This window comes from Lathyrus oleraceus, chromosome 5 (assembly GCF_024323335.1).
Source record: "Lathyrus oleraceus cultivar Zhongwan6 chromosome 5, CAAS_Psat_ZW6_1.0, whole genome shotgun sequence".
In the NCBI taxonomy this organism is placed as follows: domain Eukaryota; kingdom Viridiplantae; phylum Streptophyta; class Magnoliopsida; order Fabales; family Fabaceae; genus Lathyrus; species Lathyrus oleraceus.
Genome location: NC_066583.1, coordinates 139,430,217 through 139,448,294, shown reverse-complemented (window position 1 = coordinate 139,448,294; position 18,078 = coordinate 139,430,217). Strand labels below are relative to the sequence as shown.

Below are 18,078 nucleotides of genomic sequence, written 5' to 3'. Positions count from 1 at the left end.
ACTTGTGGGACTTACAATTGTCCTCAATGGGTAAACAACAATAATGATGTCAAACAGACAAAAGAGATGCTCATGCATTAATGGCAATTGATGATGATAAATGCATAACATATAGGCAAGCAAGTACATATGAAGCAATCAAACAATCAATGAGAATCAAACAGCACACTCTATAGCCAAACAAGGGGGGCTCACACAAGAGGGTTTGACTATGAAAGTCCACTGTAATGGGTAAAGGTCGCTCTTAACCTTGCCATTGAGAGGCTAAGGTGAAGCAGATGAATAGGAGATGAGGGGTGTGCCTCATTGCTTCTATCCCTGATCAGGGAGAGCATCAAATAATAGAAAGTGGGGGAGTTCAGAAAGATGGAACTCTTTCCCCATTATTGACTCGATTAGATCTTGGGTTTTTATCTCAATGCTTCAACCATGTGATGGGAGCAAGGAGAGGACACACTGAATAGTGGGGGATAGATTGCTTATCCCTACCTTCCACCAATTGCCTTACTTGAAGGACTTTTCCTGCTTGGGACAATTTTAAACAAACACAGGCATTGCCTCTTAAGGAGGACTTCAGACAGTTTGCCCGGTCAAATAACAGACCGGGTCTCCAGACTACATGAAGAAGAAATGTTTATACCTCAAAGCAAATGCTAAATAGCAAAGCAAGCAAGTTCAAAGAACTTGGGCAACTAAAGTACCTGAAAAAGTCAAACTTATTAGCAAACAGTTCAACAGTCAAAATCAAAGGCAAATGGATAAACAAAAGTCAACCACAGAGGGATCAATTGTGCAAGGCACAAAGACTCAAGCATATGAGTCACCTACAAAACAAAGGTTAGCACATTAAACAATCAAACTAAAACACATTTGAATGATCCTCAAGGCATTGGTGCTTAACCTGAAACAGATGAACTCAACATAAGCTTAGAAGACCACTAGGACTAGCCTAGGGTCAAAGATGAAAGAAAAAATCAAGGCAGCAAGGAAAAGTCAACCCAAGCCAAGTCTAAACATTCAAGAAGCATTCTCAATTGGATTCATAATTATATCATGCATCACTGGCATTTCATATGCAAAAGGATGCAAAGCATAGCAAAGGAAACATGCAAAAGGTCAACAGCAAGATCTCATTCAAAAGTCAACCCAATCAATTTCAAAAATCATGAAATAAATCACACTCAATCCTAACATCTAGCATAGTATACATGTAAAATTTCATGGCATTTGGATGAGAGGAAGGCAGTCAAGTAAAATCATGAAGTCAAACCAAATTCAAGTAAGCATGGTGAAAGTCAACAAGCATAGGTCAACTTCAAAAAATCATATCAATTTGAAAACAGAAGAGAAATGAATGAGATTAACACCAATGCAAAGCTCAAGGTGTCTAGTTATCACATATGAAATTTCATGATCATACAATAAGATTTGAGAATTTCACAAAAGATTTGGCAACATGTAGCACAAAAAGTCAACAAATGACAAAGCATGGAAGAAAATTCTCAATCAAATGGAAAACAGCAAGATTAATTCCAAGAAACTTCATACACAAACTAGACATGTGAGAGATGATTCACACAAAATTTGGGGTCAATTGGATGTAAGGAAGCATGTGAACAAAAATTGGGAAAATGCATGATCATGGTATAGCACCAAATGTAACACATAACTTCAGAAAATCATAACTCTCAATCCACAAATGATAAATGCACAAACTTTATATGGAGATGAAGGTCAATGTGTCTAGTTTCACCACAAAAAATTTCAGGCTCATTGGATGCATCATGACAATTTCACAAAAGGAATGGCTCAATGTATCATTTATGCATACGTGTCAAGAAAATAATTATCAGTTAAAATCCAGCCAATGGAAAATTAATTAAAAATCACAATCAAATACTAGACATTTTCATGAGTTTAATGCAAAAATTCCCACAATTTTTGGAGTTAAAATGAATTAAAAATGAATTGTTGAAGTTGGATGAATAATTGAACAAAGTATGAAACACATAGCATGGCATATGGTCAAACAAGGTCAACCGATGGCATTTGAGTAAATATCCCTTTCATTAAACTAAACTCTGCGTTTCATGCAGACCAAATGAAATGTTGTTATTGGTAGTTCCTCAATGGAACAGTACCACACGCAGCCAAACAACAACAACAGCCAATCACATTTGTTTTTCTGGAAAAATGCTGCTAGGGTTTTAGAAACTTGGGGTTTTAGCACAACATGGTTCTTTAAGCAATCATCATGAACAAAACTCGACCAAGCATACAACAGCATAGCATAATTATGGACAAAGTATTTGGTTTAAACAACAGCAGCATTCATCATCCACATGCTATCACCAGTCGAAATTCAACAAAACATGGCAAACAGCAAGGTATTTAGCAATGTTCATGCAACATTACACAAACAAAAACTCAAACACGACTCATGGAAAATTCTGTGCAGCTTAAAGTTTAATAGCAGGGCATTTGTTCATTGTGTTATTATCAACATTAAAACAACATTCAAGCACCAACAGACAAACAACATGAAAAATTACTGGACAGTTTAAGGTTTAACAGCAGCAGGGTTCAGCAATAGCAGCATGCATTCATCATCATCATCATCATTCGACCAAACAAAACAAACAACAGCAAGGTATTGGTAATGTTCCTACTGCAACCAAACAACAGCACGCATGTATACATTCATCATCATGGAAAGACCAATCTCAAGCAACATTACGCAAACAGCCAGGTAATGGAACAACAATGTTCATGCACCATCCACACAACAATAAACCAATCACTAAACAAGTGCATTTTCTGGGCAGGTTAAAATGGTTTAAAACAGCAGCAGGCATCAAACTCAACATCATCATGAGCTCGAAAAATTAATGTGCCCAGAAATCAAAATTAAATATGCTAATAACATCATCATACATCAAACAAAAAGAATGTGGTATCACATTTCATTAAATCCATGCCAGCAAGGTAAATCGAGCAGAAATATGTTTGAACACACAAAATGAAATCCCGATTTCTTGGCCATGACACTACCATTTTAAGCATGCTTTAGTTTGTTGGAATTAGCAAGATGAGAACTATCTAAAACGCAGCATCATTTGGAAAAATGTGTGAATCGAAATTTTACCACAAATGAAGTTCAGTGATGGTGCAGTGCTTCCTTGGCCTTCAAAGCTCGAAACAGGTGGCCCTTATGCTTGGAGATGTTGGATGGTGAAGTTCTATTGACTCAAGGATGCTTGGAAACAAACAAATAACCATCTGCCATTGGAAGGGGTTGAGGAAAACAGAGCTCGAGGATGGAGTTCCAGCAGGGTTTGATGGTGAAAATGAGCTCAGAAGTATGTCTAGATGAAGAAACAATGAAGGTTTGTTCAAGGGTTTTTGTTGTTTTGAGCAGAAAATCTCAATATGCCAAATTGCAAGAAGGAGAGAATGGAGTTTTTCTGCGTGTGGCTGCTGTGTGTTAGGGTTGTGAGTTGTCAGCAAAACACTTTATATATGATGTTTAGTCTTTGTTAACCAAGTGTTAATCCCATTTTAACTTAATGAACAAAAATGTAAAAAATGCTAATGTTTGGTCAAGTGGAAGTGGAGGTGTGTGTGCACGAGCTGGGCCTGGTACAGGCTGCATACAGACTATTCCAATTGCTGTTTTGTGTTGTACATGAAAGGCTGTACCTTGCTTTTACTTAAATGAAGCTTATTGCACATTTGCTAATTATGTACAAATGAAGTGGAGGTGTGAAAGTTGGTCGAGTGGGCTTGTGAAATGCTGCAGAAGGACCATTCAAATTGCTGTTTGTGGTCTGCTTATGCATGCTGTACTTGATTTACTTATATGAAGCCAAATGCACAAATTGCCAAGCTTGCATTTTTGTCCAAAATGGTAGTGTAATGGTGATATGAACATGATTTAAGGCTTGAGGCAAGTTTCAAAAATGATTTAAAACATTTCCCAATTGGCAAAAATGAGAAAAAGTGTTTAAATCAAAAAGTCAATGGTTGGTCAAACTTGATTTTTTAATGAAATAGGTCCAAAAATGCCATTTTGATTGGTAGGGTTTTGGTGCATGAAATTTATATTTTTGGAAAGAGGATGAAAAATGTGGTTTGTAGGAAAAAACCCCACCAAATTTGGCCTTATGGTTTGAGAGATATGGCTCTGTGAAGTTCAAAAATTGGTGAAAATGATTTGATCATATCTTGACAACCACACATGGGATTTGAGAGTTCTTGGACTTTTTGAAAATGGGAGAACAAGACCTTCAACTTTCATGTTGGGCAAAAACTCATTTGAAGCTTGTATCATGATGCAAGTTGAGGATCAAGAAGTTTCTATTTTTGGCAGTTGAAATTACAGGTCCACTTTCTATTTCTGGAAATTTTCTGATTGGCTTCAAATTCTTCCATGATGTTGATTGCCATGACACATGAGGCCTATTAGGACATGAATAAGCTCCTTCAAACCATTTCCATCCATCAGAACCAAAGAATCAACCACAGTTGACCAACTTTGACTTTTCTAGGGTTTTGGACTGACTGTGCACTTCTGATGAACTCCAAACCCTAATTCCTTGAGACCTTGACTTCAAATGATGTACCAAGTTGTGTGAACTCTTGATTATTGATCATGGTGCCCAAATTCCACAAGAATGGCCACCATCCACTGCTTTGACTGATTGTTGACTTTCTAGGGTTTTTGCCTGGCTATGCATTGACTGCTGACCTCTGAGCCTTCCACCCTTGACTTGAACACTTCAAAAAGACCCCCAAGGCATGTGAACTTGTTGGACAAACCCTAGGGCTCTGATTCCTTGAGAAATACCTTTGCTTGATTGATGGACTGATCTCCTGATCAGTTTGACCTAATTCTGGCTTGCTTGCTCTTGAGGCAACTGTGGACTATGCAAATGCTATGCAATGTACCAATGATATGCTATGACTTAATATGAAATGGTATGTATAATGATAGGTGCAAATTTGAGGTGCTACAGACTCGCCCGTTGGCAGATGTTACTATCTGAGTATGACATCCAATATGTATCTCAGAAAGCCATCAAAGGAAACGTGTTGTCTGATTACTTGGCAAACCAGCCCGTTGAAGATTATCAGCCGTTGAAGTTTGACTTCCCTGATGAAGACATTATGGTAGTGAAAGATTGTGAAATCCCAGGACTTGATGAAGGACCTGAACCCGGATCTCGGTGGAAGCTCATGTTCAATGGTTCCTCCAATTACATGGGGCATGGCGTAGAAGCTGTTCTATTAAATCCGAATGATGGATACACTCCTTTCACAGCAAGGTTGTGTTTTGATTGCACAAATAATATAGCAGAATATGAGACGTGCATCTTAGGCATTGAAGCAGCAATTGACCTCCGAATCAAAATCCTCGAAGTATGTGGAGACTCAGCCTTGGTGATATACCAAGTAAAGGGCGAATGGGAAACCCGTGATGCAAAGTTGATCCCATATCCTGCCTATGTCATGGAACTAATAAAATACTTTGACGAAATCACTTTCCATCATATCCCGAGAACTGAGAATCAAATTGCTGATGCTTTAGCTATGTTGGCTTCAATGTACCAAGTTAGATTCCATAATGAAGCACCTCTCATTCAAATCGAGCGGAAAGTTGAGCCTGCCTACTGCCAATCGGTTGAAGAGGAAGTCGATGGTAAGCCCTGGTTTCACGACATCAAATGCTTTTTGCAAAATCAAGAATATCCAACAGATGCAACAACCCTTGACAAGAAAACATTGAGGAAGTTAGCATCTAAATTCTTTTTAAGCAATGGTGTGTTGTACAAGAGAAATCACGACATGATTCTGCTCAGATGCGTGGGTAGACGTGAAACAGACCTATTGATCAAGGAGATTCATGAAGGATCCTTTGGAACTCATGCCAATGGGCATGCCATGGCCAAGAAGATTTTGAGAGCTGGTTATTACTGGTTGACCATGGAATCCGACTGCTTCAATTATGCTAGAAAATGTTATAAATGCCAAATTTATGCCGACAAGGTACACGTGCCTCCGACCCTACTAAATGTTTTGGCGTCACCTTGGCCTTTCTCAATGTGGGGCATCGACATGATTGGCGCCATCGAGCTTAAAGCTTCCAATGGTCACCGCTTCATCCTAGTTGCCATTGATTACTTTACCAAATGCGTAGAAGCCGGCTCTTACGCTAATGTGACAAAACAGGTGGTTGCACGGTTCCTCAAGAAAGAGATCATTTGCCGTTATGGAATTCCAAGCCGGATCATCACAGATAATGGGATGAATCTGAACAATAAGACCATGAAAGAATTATGCGAGAGCTTCAAGATTGAGCACCATAACTCTTCACCATATCGTCCGAAGATGAATGGCGCTGTTGAAGCCGCTAATAAAAACATCAAAAAGATCCTGCAGAAAATGGTAAAAACCTATAAAGATTGGCACGAAATGCTACCCTTTGCACTGCATGGATACCGGACTTCCGTCCGCACTTCAACAGGGGCAACCCCATTCTCTTTGGTATATGGGATGGAAGCAGTTCTCCCAATTGAAGTGGAGATACCTTCAATGAGAATCTTGATGGAGACCAAGCTAGAAGAGGCTGAGTGGATTCAAAATAGATTTGATCAGTTAAACCTCATAGATGAGAAGCGAATGACTTCTTTGTGCCATGGACAATTATACCAGAAACGACTCAAAAGGGATTTTGACAAGAAAGTACGTGTTCGGGAATTCAGAGAAGGAGACCTTGTGCTTAAGAAGACCTTGCCAATACACAAGGACTCACGTGGGAAGTGGACTCCCAATTATGAAGGCCCATATGTTATGAAGAAAGCCTTCTCCGGAGGTGCCTTGATTCTCACAACTATGGATGATGAAGAGCTCTCACACCCTGTGAACTCTGATGCAGTTAAAAAAATACTATGCCTAATAAAAACCCGCTAAATCGAAAACCTGAAAGGGCGATTTAGGCAAAAAAAAGGGTATCCTGGTGGACTGAAAACCCCAAAGGGCGGTCCAGGCAAAAGTTAGGGATGAATAAAAGAAATGGTAGCTTGCTAAGTTGAAAACTTGAAAAGGCGACTTAGGCAAAAAGGAGCGTCCCGGTGGATTGAAAACCCGAAAGGGCGATCCAGGAAAAAGTTAGGGGCACAAGGCATAAATTGCATCAGTTGTTACTGATTAACACCGAAGAATCTGAGGCAGAAGATCAATCCAGTCACTCCCCTTAGAAGCAAGGTTTTGGGGAAATCATATCTAGTAGGGATGTTAGTGGTCACTGAATTCAACGTAAACCTTTCCTTATTGCCATTTTCCAAAAAATTGTAACACTCTATGGAGCTACGCCATTTGTGTGCTACCATTCTTGAATAAAATACAAGTTTTCCCAATTATTGTTAGTTGTGTTCATCTACGCTTTTCTTTGTTATGCAAAGTGTCATTTATTTGTTAATAATGAAATTTTGAAACTTGAAAAAGAATTTGAAATTTAGTAAAAAGAACAAAATTACTTTGATATATGTGAAAATCAAAGGAAAATCATTTGTTTCCCCAAAAGCCTCAAGGTTGCATAAATATTCCTGGATCACCAACAAAAGTCCCCATGGAATATAACTTATTAATCCTCTAGAAGGATGGACCTTTGGTTATTTATAACTGTCAATCATGATAGATTCTCCTCTGGACGCGCCTGTTAATTGTACGGGTATGAGTTATTGGTGTTGAGGAATCAGAATCTCTGTAAACAGTCCCTACAAACTCCCAGTCTGCCAAGTGTCAGCATTCTCATAATCATGATCATTCATATATCATGCATTCAAATCATGCATAGCCGAAATGTACTTCGTGCTCATTGTGCATTGACCTAGGTCTTGTTGTTGATCCTATGTCCTTTGACCTCTAATTCCAGTTTGTCTTTGGTATCCTTGAACCAACATCCGGTTTTCGCAGTCATTTTCAAGTCCAATTGTTGTTGAACTTTATTCCATTATCAGGTCATATATGAACCTGTTGTTCAAGCCATTCAGGTCATATATGAACATGTTGTTGAACTTTATTCCATTATCAGGTCATATATGAACCTGTTTGTTCAGTGTTATTCAAGTCATATATGAACCTGTTGTTGAACTTTATTGCAGTGTCAGTTCATATATGAACCTGTTGTTCAGTGCTATTCAGGTCATACATGAACCTGTTATTGAACTTTATTCCTTTGTCAGGTCATATATGAACCTGTTGTTGAGCTTTATCCCAGTGTCAGGTCATATATGAACCCGTTGTCGAACTTTATTGCAGTGTCAGGTCATATATGAACCTGTTGTTCAGTGTTATTCAGGTCATACATGAACCTGTTATTGAACTTTATTCCTTTGTCAGGTCATATATGAACCTATTGTTGAGCTTTATTCCAGTATCAGGTCAGATATGAACCTGTTCTGAAGAGTCTTTCTCTATAATTGTTTCAATGTTGTCAGGTCATATATGAACCTGCTGTTGAGCTTTCATTCCAGTATTACCAGGTCATATATGAACCTGTTGATACACTCTTCTTGAATTTTTCTGAGTTTGTTAGGTCATATATGAACCTGCTGTCAGAACTTCTTGATATTCCCCAGCATTGTCAGGTCATATATGAACCTGTTTTTGTGTTTTATTCCAGTATTGCCAGATCATATATGAACCTGTTGTAGCATTTTTTCTTTTCCTTATTCGGGTTTAGTAAGTCATATATGAACTTACTACCGAAATCTCTTGTGTTCTAAGTATCATTTATCAAATTTCACTTTGAGTACTCCCTAGTGTGTGTCTGATTCGCCAGCAGGATTTGTCTTCCCTAGCAAATTTGTTTTTTACCATTTGTCTGTCTCCCTGTGGACCATCAGCATTCCCCACAGGTTGGTCTGTCTAGTAGCACCTCCTGTTAAGGGTCCACCATATCCCTAGCAGATAAAAATTACAAAAAAAAAGAATCATGCATCCATGCATATCATATCATATCATGTCCTAGGGATTCAGGATCAAAATCCGGGTCTTCTTAGTATTTAACTATCTCCCACCATGATCATATGAAGAGTGTCCTGCTTCATATTCTCTAGTTGAAGATACTTAAATAAGGGCAACTGTCATACCCCGATTTTGGTCCTGAATTTTTTCATTTTTTCATTTTTTATTTGGCACGTGGCCTAAAGTTCATTTGCATACATTCATGACCAAAGGCAACCGTCCATTCCCAAATCCATATTTTTGATAAACATTGGTCATTATCTAGGCTTTTTGATCATGGTGCTTTTTTTGATTATAAATGGATTCTAATTATTTGACTTTTTAATTTTCAATTTGATTTTAATTTCAAATTAAGTCTAATTCCAAATTTCAATTTAATCTTAATTGTGTTTTTACTAATGATTCAAACTCTATTTGATTTTAATTTCCAAATAGATGTTAGAATTGATATCAAAGTAATTTTAACAAATTATAGATTAATTTGATTTCAATTGGTTTTATTGGTTTTTTTGATTTTAAATTAACATTTAGATTAGTCTTGGATTATTTCTAGAATACATATCCATTTTTATAACCAAATATCCATTTCCATAAACCAAGTTACAACCATTTTTATTACATTTTTACAAACACTTCAACCAAGTTCAAATTACAATCACAAATTCATTATATTTCAAAATTACATACCATTTAACCAAATTCAAATCAAATCAAGTTTCAACCAAATTCAAATCAAATCAAATTTCAACCAAATTTTTATTCATTCATTAATACCATACATTCAAAATCATATCCGACCATACATTCATATCTAGGCCATTACATAACCATGAACCAAAATGCAACATACATATCTACATAAACCATTTCACTTCAATACAAAAACCATTGTTTGAACCAATTTCGAAACTTTCCATTTCATATATAAACCATACAAATACATACACCCAAATTGCCTCATTTATGTCAATCACATCCAACGTTTGAAACTGAGTTCATGAAATGTGTTCACGACACCGAGACCATTTATGAGTTTGAGTCTTGTTGGCGTTCCCTATTGGATGGATATTGTGTCGTGGATAATCAATGGCTTCACTCAATTTACAATGCACGACACCTTTGGGTCCCTGTCTACCTGCGCGACACATTTTTTGGACAAACATCTTTAAATGCTGGAAATGAATGTTTGAACTTTTTCTTTGACGGACATGTCAATGCATCCACCACATTACAGTTGTTGGTTAGACAATATGAGAAGGCTGTATCAACTTGGCATGAAAGAGAACTGAAAGCAGATTTTGAAACTACCCATACTAGCCCAGTTTTAAAAAACACCCTCTCCTATGGAAAAGCAAGCTGCAAATACCAGAAAGATATTCATCAAATTCCAAGACGAGTTAGTAGAGACAATGGCGAATTCTGCTACCAAAATCGATGATGCGGGAACTATCACCACTTACCGGGTTGCCAAATTTGGGGAAAACCAAACATCTCACACTGTCACTTTTAATTCTTCTGAGATGAAAGCTGGTTGCAACTATCAGATGTTTGAATATTCAGGAATCATTTGCCGGCACGTATTAGCAGTCTTTAGAGCTAAAAATGTTCTTACACTTCCGCCTTGTTATGTGTTGAAACGCTGGACAAGGAATGCCAAAACTGGTGTCCTGTTAGATGAACGTGCATCTCAACTGCCTTGTAGTTCTCGTGACTCTATGACAGTACGTTACAACAGTTTGCGCCAAGAAGCAATCAAGTATGTGGAAGAAGGTGCTGAATCAGTCCAAACACATCGTGTTGCAAATGGCCTAGAGCAATGATACTGCAGAACCATACCACTACGAGTTTGCAATGATAATACTCCACACACATTCCAAGTAAAACCTGCAAATGGCAAAGGAAAAGCAGTACAACATCAGTCCAAGCTTCTAGAAACAATCTTCTCTCTTACATCAAAATCACTTGCAAAACTTGCCACCAGGATCAACGAGCTTTATGAAAATTTCAGTCAGAAACATGAAATGCACAGTTGGACAGAAAGATTTAGGCTTTGGCTAAAGGAACTGTCAGTATTTAAAAAGTCACTGCTCCACAATAGCAATGCTTTGGATGAGCAAATAGGTGTGAACCAAAGTACCACATGAAGAACTCCCTATTTGGCTGGCAGCTCAAAGGGCAGTAACTCGATATGAAGGGATTTTGTCACCTGTTGGTCTTCGTGAAAGGCTCTTGAGAGGATTGCTTTCTTGGATTAGACTCATTCCCCTTAAATCAGAAACATCTTTTCAGGTTAAAAATGATGGTGACTCTGCTGAACCTTATCTAAGGCTTACTTTTTTTATCAAGGATATCACTCAGTGATACATGGAGACCTGCAACAAGGAAGTACTGCGGAAATGATCCTTGGAAAATGTTAAAAACTTCCATTTCCATACTTTTCTCAAAATCAGTCCTGTAAGAACCAGCCTTGAGGAATTAATTCTATTATATACTGAGGAAAATAGTAAGTCAAACTGATTTTGCAAACCTGTTTACATTACAACAGACCAAGGAGAGATGCAGCATCAACATAAGCTTCTCATACTGTATGCAACTCAAACCGGCAATGCATTGGATGCTGTTGAACGTCTCGCTCGTGAAACCGAACTTCCAACTGTCCAACGAATTTCAATCCAAATGATATCCATCAACCCTCCCTAATAGCCATCCAAAGTTGAGTTCAAAACCAAGGCCACGTGAAAAGAACCGAAGTTACTCATGAATGCTCCAAATTTAACTGCAGTAAGAGCAAGGTAAATTAGCCAAGGCAGTTAAAGTTCAAAAATCCCAAAATGGAATGGAGACAAAATTCAAAGAAAAAGCATAGGTTCAGGTTACCTTTTCCAAATCCAAGCATCAAAAACACCGATCCAAACTGAGTCCAACGAAAGGAGTTGGCAGATACCTGTTTCAATCTACCATACAACAACCCCAAACCCTAATTTGTTGGGGATAAAAGGTGACAGGTAAGGACGGAGAGAGGAGAAAAAAAATCAAGGAGGCGGACAAGAGACGAAAAAAGACCCTAAATTCGGAGACCACGAAAACCTGAAAGCTAGCGAAGGGAGGCAGTTGCAAGCTCGTCATTACCGCCGCCGAAGGTGAGTTTTTGCTTGAATCTCTCTGAAGCGTTTGATTTTTGGAGTGAGAGCGAAAGGTTGAGGATGAGCAAAAGAGAGATGTGATTGAGAATTAATTATAAGTGGTCTAGTGGAGAGAGAGCAGTTTCATTGCCTTTAGTGGAGTGGGTTTGATACTTGGGGATAGCAAATCTTCATGTTTCTATTTGTTATGCTTACTATTTTATTTAATTTTGTATATAACTTCTACTATTTATTTTATTTTAATTTTTTTTATCAATTTAATTTGATCGATATTTAGTCGTTTGTATCTTTAAATGTTTACCTTTTAGATTTAATTAATGGTTGAATTTCCGATATTTTTTTATTCGATTAGTCGGTTTTTGTGTGTTAACTAATTTAGTTAGGTTATTAGTACCCATATCCATACTTTTACACGTGTAAATAATCATACTCAAATTTCATTCGATTTCAAAATCAATTTCGACTTTCCTCAATTTCAAAATACATTCCAAAAATAATGTGAATCATTTCAAGATCATTTCACAAGTCAAACATAATATTCAAACCCTTTTCTAAAACGTGAAGAAAAAGATTATCCTGGATGGAATATCCAGTTATAATCCCGAATATTAGGCTCAAGTTGTAAGAGCTTGCAAGCCATAAATATTCGTCTTCTCACCAAAATATCTGTAAATATCTCAAATCACCTTCTTAATAAAACTTGAAGAAAAAGATTATCCTGGATGGAATATCCAGATATAATCCCGAATATTGGGCTCAAGCTGTAAGAGCTTGCAAGCCATAAATATTCGTCTTCTCTCCAAAACACTCGTAAATATTCGAACTATTTTTCTTAACAACATTGGATAGAAACAGGCTGCCTGGGTGGAATGTCCAGACGTAGTCCCGAGTGTTAGACCCAAGCTGTAAGAGCTTGTAAGTCACAAGTACTCGTCTTTCAAACTTCAAAATACCTAATTCCTACCTTAATACTTTTTCAATAAAGATGGAAATGGAACATGGTGTATACCGTGCACTCCTGAGACTAGGATTCGAGATGGATATCTCGCTCATCCAAGTTCTCGCCATCATTCAAAATATATCCAACCAATCAAACTCTTTTTCTTGCCGTCGTGCGATTAATCAAAAAACCTTTTCATAAACTAAAGGTATCTTGTCTTAAGTGATGTAAAACAATGTTTCGGCCACGATTGTTGAGTCGAGATAAGTGACGCTTTTCCGAATGTAGATTTATAAATCCGTTCGATGTGTGGTATGTGTAACACCTCAAAATTTGCTCTCCTCTTCTTGAGACTAGTTTGACACATTGTATTTCATATTTTAGGGCATTAGGCATTGCATTTTGCATCTCATGTGAAATGAGAAGGTCATCCTCCAAAGTCTTTTCAAAAGATGGAGAAGTTACATGATTCAAGCCTGAGGGTCTCTGTGAATTGATGATCAACCATCTAAGGGCATGGGTTTCAGTTAGGGTTTCTTGATTCTTCAAAGGTCTTGAGCATCATTTTGTTTGCAAGGATATGTCACCATCATCATGGTTCTATCAGCATCAAGGGTTCATAGTTCATTCTCAAGTTCCTTTGGATTAGGTTTGTGACCTCTAGTCAACCATGATCAATGCATTTCTTCCAACCAGGGCTTCTCAAAGAAATGAGGCATTTTCTTGGGATGAAGATCACATGATTTTTATGAGGAGCTTACATGAGCTAGGTTTTCATTTTGAGCAATTTCCCCAAGTGGTAGAGGCTCAAGTGGATCAAGGCATTTCAAGATCATCTGAGGACCAAAAAATCAACTGTGCAGTCAACTGAGGGCTATCAGGTGGGGGAAATGAGTTGAGACACCTCAATCATGTTCAAATGGGGTCCATTCATCATTTCAAACATCTATCGTGAAGATTCAAAGGTCATGGCAAAATTTACTAAAAATGGAAAATGACCTGTAATTCAAAGTTTCCAAAGTTGGCAAGTTTTTGGTTCACATTCAACTTGACTTGTCAATGTCAAATAAGTTTCAAATGGATTTTTGGTGAACATGAAAGTTGTAGATATTTGTCTCCCCTTTCCAAAAAGTCCTAATTCATGTCCATATGATGAATGGTTGAGGAGTTATGGTCATTTGATCACAAGGTGTGCATGGAAATCCAAAGTGGCATAACTTTTGATACAATGGTCCAATTTGGTTCATTCTTTTTGCAAAATGCTCCTCATGTTCAAGGCTTCTCAAAATGATGTCACTTGGTTCAACTGTGCAAAGGAATCATGGCTTGTATGCTCATTATTTCACATGTGTTCAAATTGAAGAAAATATTCATTACTCATTTTTGGCTTAAGGTGCAAGCAAACAAACACTTCCATCATGACCATTGGACAATTTGGAGTGGATTGAGAGCCTTGCATGAGCATGTGCACGTGTGTTTTGGCCATGCTAGCTCATTTTTCATTTTTGCAAATTGATCCAATTCTCACTAATCATGATTAATGAATGGCTTAATTGGTTTTCAGTATCATTAGCATGGAGTATATAAGCCAAACCCTAATTGTAACTGCCATAACAGAACCAATTCAGATCTGAAATTTCAGAAATTCCCTCCAAATTCTCTCACTTTGAATTTCATTTTTCTCCACACAAACACCAAATATTTTTGTAGATTCATGATCCTCATGCAATTCTGAGCAAGAATCAACCATTGTTTTGATCAATTGAGCCAGGATTCGAGCAGTGCATGTACATGAGCATGTTGATGGAAGTTGGAAATTGAGGTAGATCCAAGTGTTTTCAACCATTGTTTCTTGCACAAAGCTTCAACAGAAGTATAGTGGAGTAGATCTGGAGCTTTTGAGGACTTGAGAACACGAATTCAACAGTTTCAAATTTCAGGTAATTCAAAATTCATCATCTCCTTTTGCTGATTTCATGACATAAATGTGTAGATCTTGACTAGTGGAGCATGTACACATGTTTAGATTTGAGTTTGGCTTAGAATTGAGCATGTAGTGATGAATATAAGTTTTGATTTCATAAATGTTTTCGTTTGATCTGGAAATTATAGGATGAATTAGATGAAATGGATGTCATATTTGGAATGTACTTGGGAAAGATGATTCGATTGATGTATAATTTGTTGAATTCTGGAAATTTTGTGGTTGAACTTCGCCGGAGATGGCCGGAGAAGACGACCGGAGACTGTAGCTCCGGCGTCCGTTTAGTTTTAGGGTTTTGCCTCGTGTGCTTCCACGTATGCGCTTGCTTGTCCATTTGATTGGCTATGCTGTGTTTGACCATGCCATGTGTGTGTTTGAATGCTGACCGTGCACGCCAACGCATTAATGAAACGCAGTGTTTTGGTTGTTTAAATGAGGACCGTTGATCATGTTTTCGCGCCTCATCGTGTGGTTGATGTTATTTCTGAATTTAATTCAAATAATTGTTTCCCTCCAAATTTTCCATGTATTTCCAATTATTTTGTTCATCTTATAAAAATCATAAAAAATAGAAAAATGATCCAAATGAACTCCAATTTTTTTTCCTAGTTTTGTTTTGATGTCTAGTATTTTATGGCGTTAATTTCATGATTTGTTGATGTCTGATTTGTAACGTGTGAGTTGTTGAATGAACATTGTGTTAAATTGATATGTTGTGTTCAATGTTTTGTGAAATCTTCACCTTTGTATCAAAGTCATTGCATGCATTTCTGATTTGATTTGATTTTTCTAAGTTGGAAGTTCATTTTGTGCCTATTTTTTGGTCATTGCATGGTATAGGCCAATTGAGGCATTTGCTTATTGAGTTGATGCTGGTCCTTTTGAGGACATTTTGTGATTTGTTTGAATGTGTATTGTGTAAAAGATTGGGTTCTGTTTTGGTCATTTGATTTGGTTTTGAATCTAGTATTTGCACTAGGGTTTTGTACATGAACTAACTTGGTTTTGTGTTTCAGGTTTGGACACTTATCAGTGATGGATGGATTTGTTCTCACTTTGTGAGATACAAAATGAATTAAGTTCTAACTTCTTTTTGTTTTGTAGGGTTTTAAGTGATATGGTGAGCTCATGAGTTCATTTGAGTGCTTGAGCACTAATGCATTGAGCTGTGTAATTGTTGGGTAGTTTCATTGCTTGTTTTCTGATTTTATGACTGAAGTACTAACTGTTTAGTATTTGTACAGGTACCTTAGTTGCTTGCTTGATTTTGCTCTTGCTTGAGCATTGGATTATGGTTGACACACCACTCAGGTAGATTAGCTTTTTACTTCATGTAGTTTGGAAGTCCGGTCACCTTTTTGGCAGGCATTTTGGTGGCAAGTCCTCCTTCAGAGGCTCTATTTGTGTTTGTTTACAATTGTGCCCAAAGACCTCCAAGGAGAGGCATGTGATATTTGATAAGACCTCCAGGAGAAGAGGCAATTGATGGATAAAAGGGATTAGTAGCCAATCCCCCGTTATTCAGTGAGTCGTTCTTTATGCTCGCACTACGTGCTGATGCTTTTGAACATGTGCCTCAGATCTTTGTCCAGAGTCTGTCAAGTGGAATAGGATCCCACTTTCTGGATCCCGACGCTTTCTTTGTCATGAGCTCACCCTGGTCAGGGTTAAGAGCTATGAGGTCTCATCCTCATTACCATTTTGATCTGCTCACCCTGACGTTCAATGTCAGTGGTTAAGAGCTACAGATTACCCCTTACAGTTTGACTTGTTTGTCAAGGTTGATATGACCCCTCTTGACTAAAGCCTACCCATTGTTTGGGCCTCTTGTATGGATATAGTGTGTGATGCTTGTTCGCTTGTGTTGGTGTGGTTATTTGCTTTCCTCTGAGTTGACTCGCTTCCAGAGTGAGTTAAATTCTTGTTAGAGACCTCAACTTAGGGGTATTGATTGCATGACAACTAGTAGGCTCGAGTCTTAGTCTCCCTATTAGTTTGTTGTCTCCCTGGTCTCTGGTTAGGAGAGTGTTTTACCCCTGGTAAGGGGAACTATGTCGCCCTGATTCTCATACCAGATGATATACGTAGGCAGGAGGTTGTGAGCAATCTCTCCGGGCACCCTTTTTCTTTTTTACCCTTTTGTTTTTTTGTGTGTGTTCACCCTTTTTCTTTGTTACCCTTTTGTTTTTTTTTGTGTGTCCACCCTTTTTCTTTTTTTTACCCTTTTGTTTCTTGTGTGTGTTCACCCTTTTGTTTCTTGTGTGTGTTCACCCTTTTCTTTATTTGGTGTGAGTACCCGTTTGTTCAGCGTATGTGTAGTGGTATGTTTATACCTTGGGGTTCATATTGGGTTTACCTGTATCATTTGGGGTTCATCTTTGGGGTTCATTTGTGATAATAACTATCCTCTTGAGGTTCATTTGTGACGGTTGTCACTCACTTGGGGTTCATCTTGGGATTCATTTGTGACGGTTGTCACTCACTTGGGGTTCATATTGGGGATCATTTGTGGTGTTCGTTATTCAGTTGGGGTTCATATTCGGGGTTCATTTGTGATGGTTGTTGTTGGGAGTCGGATATAAGTCCATGTATTGGCATTCTGTTTCCTATTGAGTGTTTCTTTTGACGTCTCAGCGTCTCTTTTTTGGTGTCTTGTTTCGGCGTGCGTTAGCCGAGCTACGAGTGCTCTGATTCTCCTTTGGATAGAGAATATACGTAGGCATAGGATGCGATATCCTAGCGAGCATGTCTCCTTTTCCCCGAACTACGTTGACTCTGATGTTTGTTTCTGACAAACTACGTAGGCCCAGGATGAGACATCCTGTCGAGTCCACTTCCTCCGCTTTCTTTCTCCCCCACCTGTTTATCAGTCCAGTTTGTGCAATTTCTTTGAGCAGTTTATTAGCAACCCTTTCTTACTCTTTGAGCTACCTTTTGAGCGTGGATCCCGTCGAGTACGGCGTACGTGAGGGGTGCTAATACCT

The 18,078-nt window shown here is 38.0% G+C and overlaps 1 pseudogene; it reads left to right on the top strand.

Annotated features, from left to right (window-relative positions):
• The window catches only part of LOC127079279 (protein FAR1-RELATED SEQUENCE 9-like), a 43,845-nt pseudogene extending 32,998 nt beyond the window's left edge, over positions 1-10,847 (top strand).
• The last annotated feature ends 7,231 nt before the right edge of the window (positions 10,848-18,078 follow it).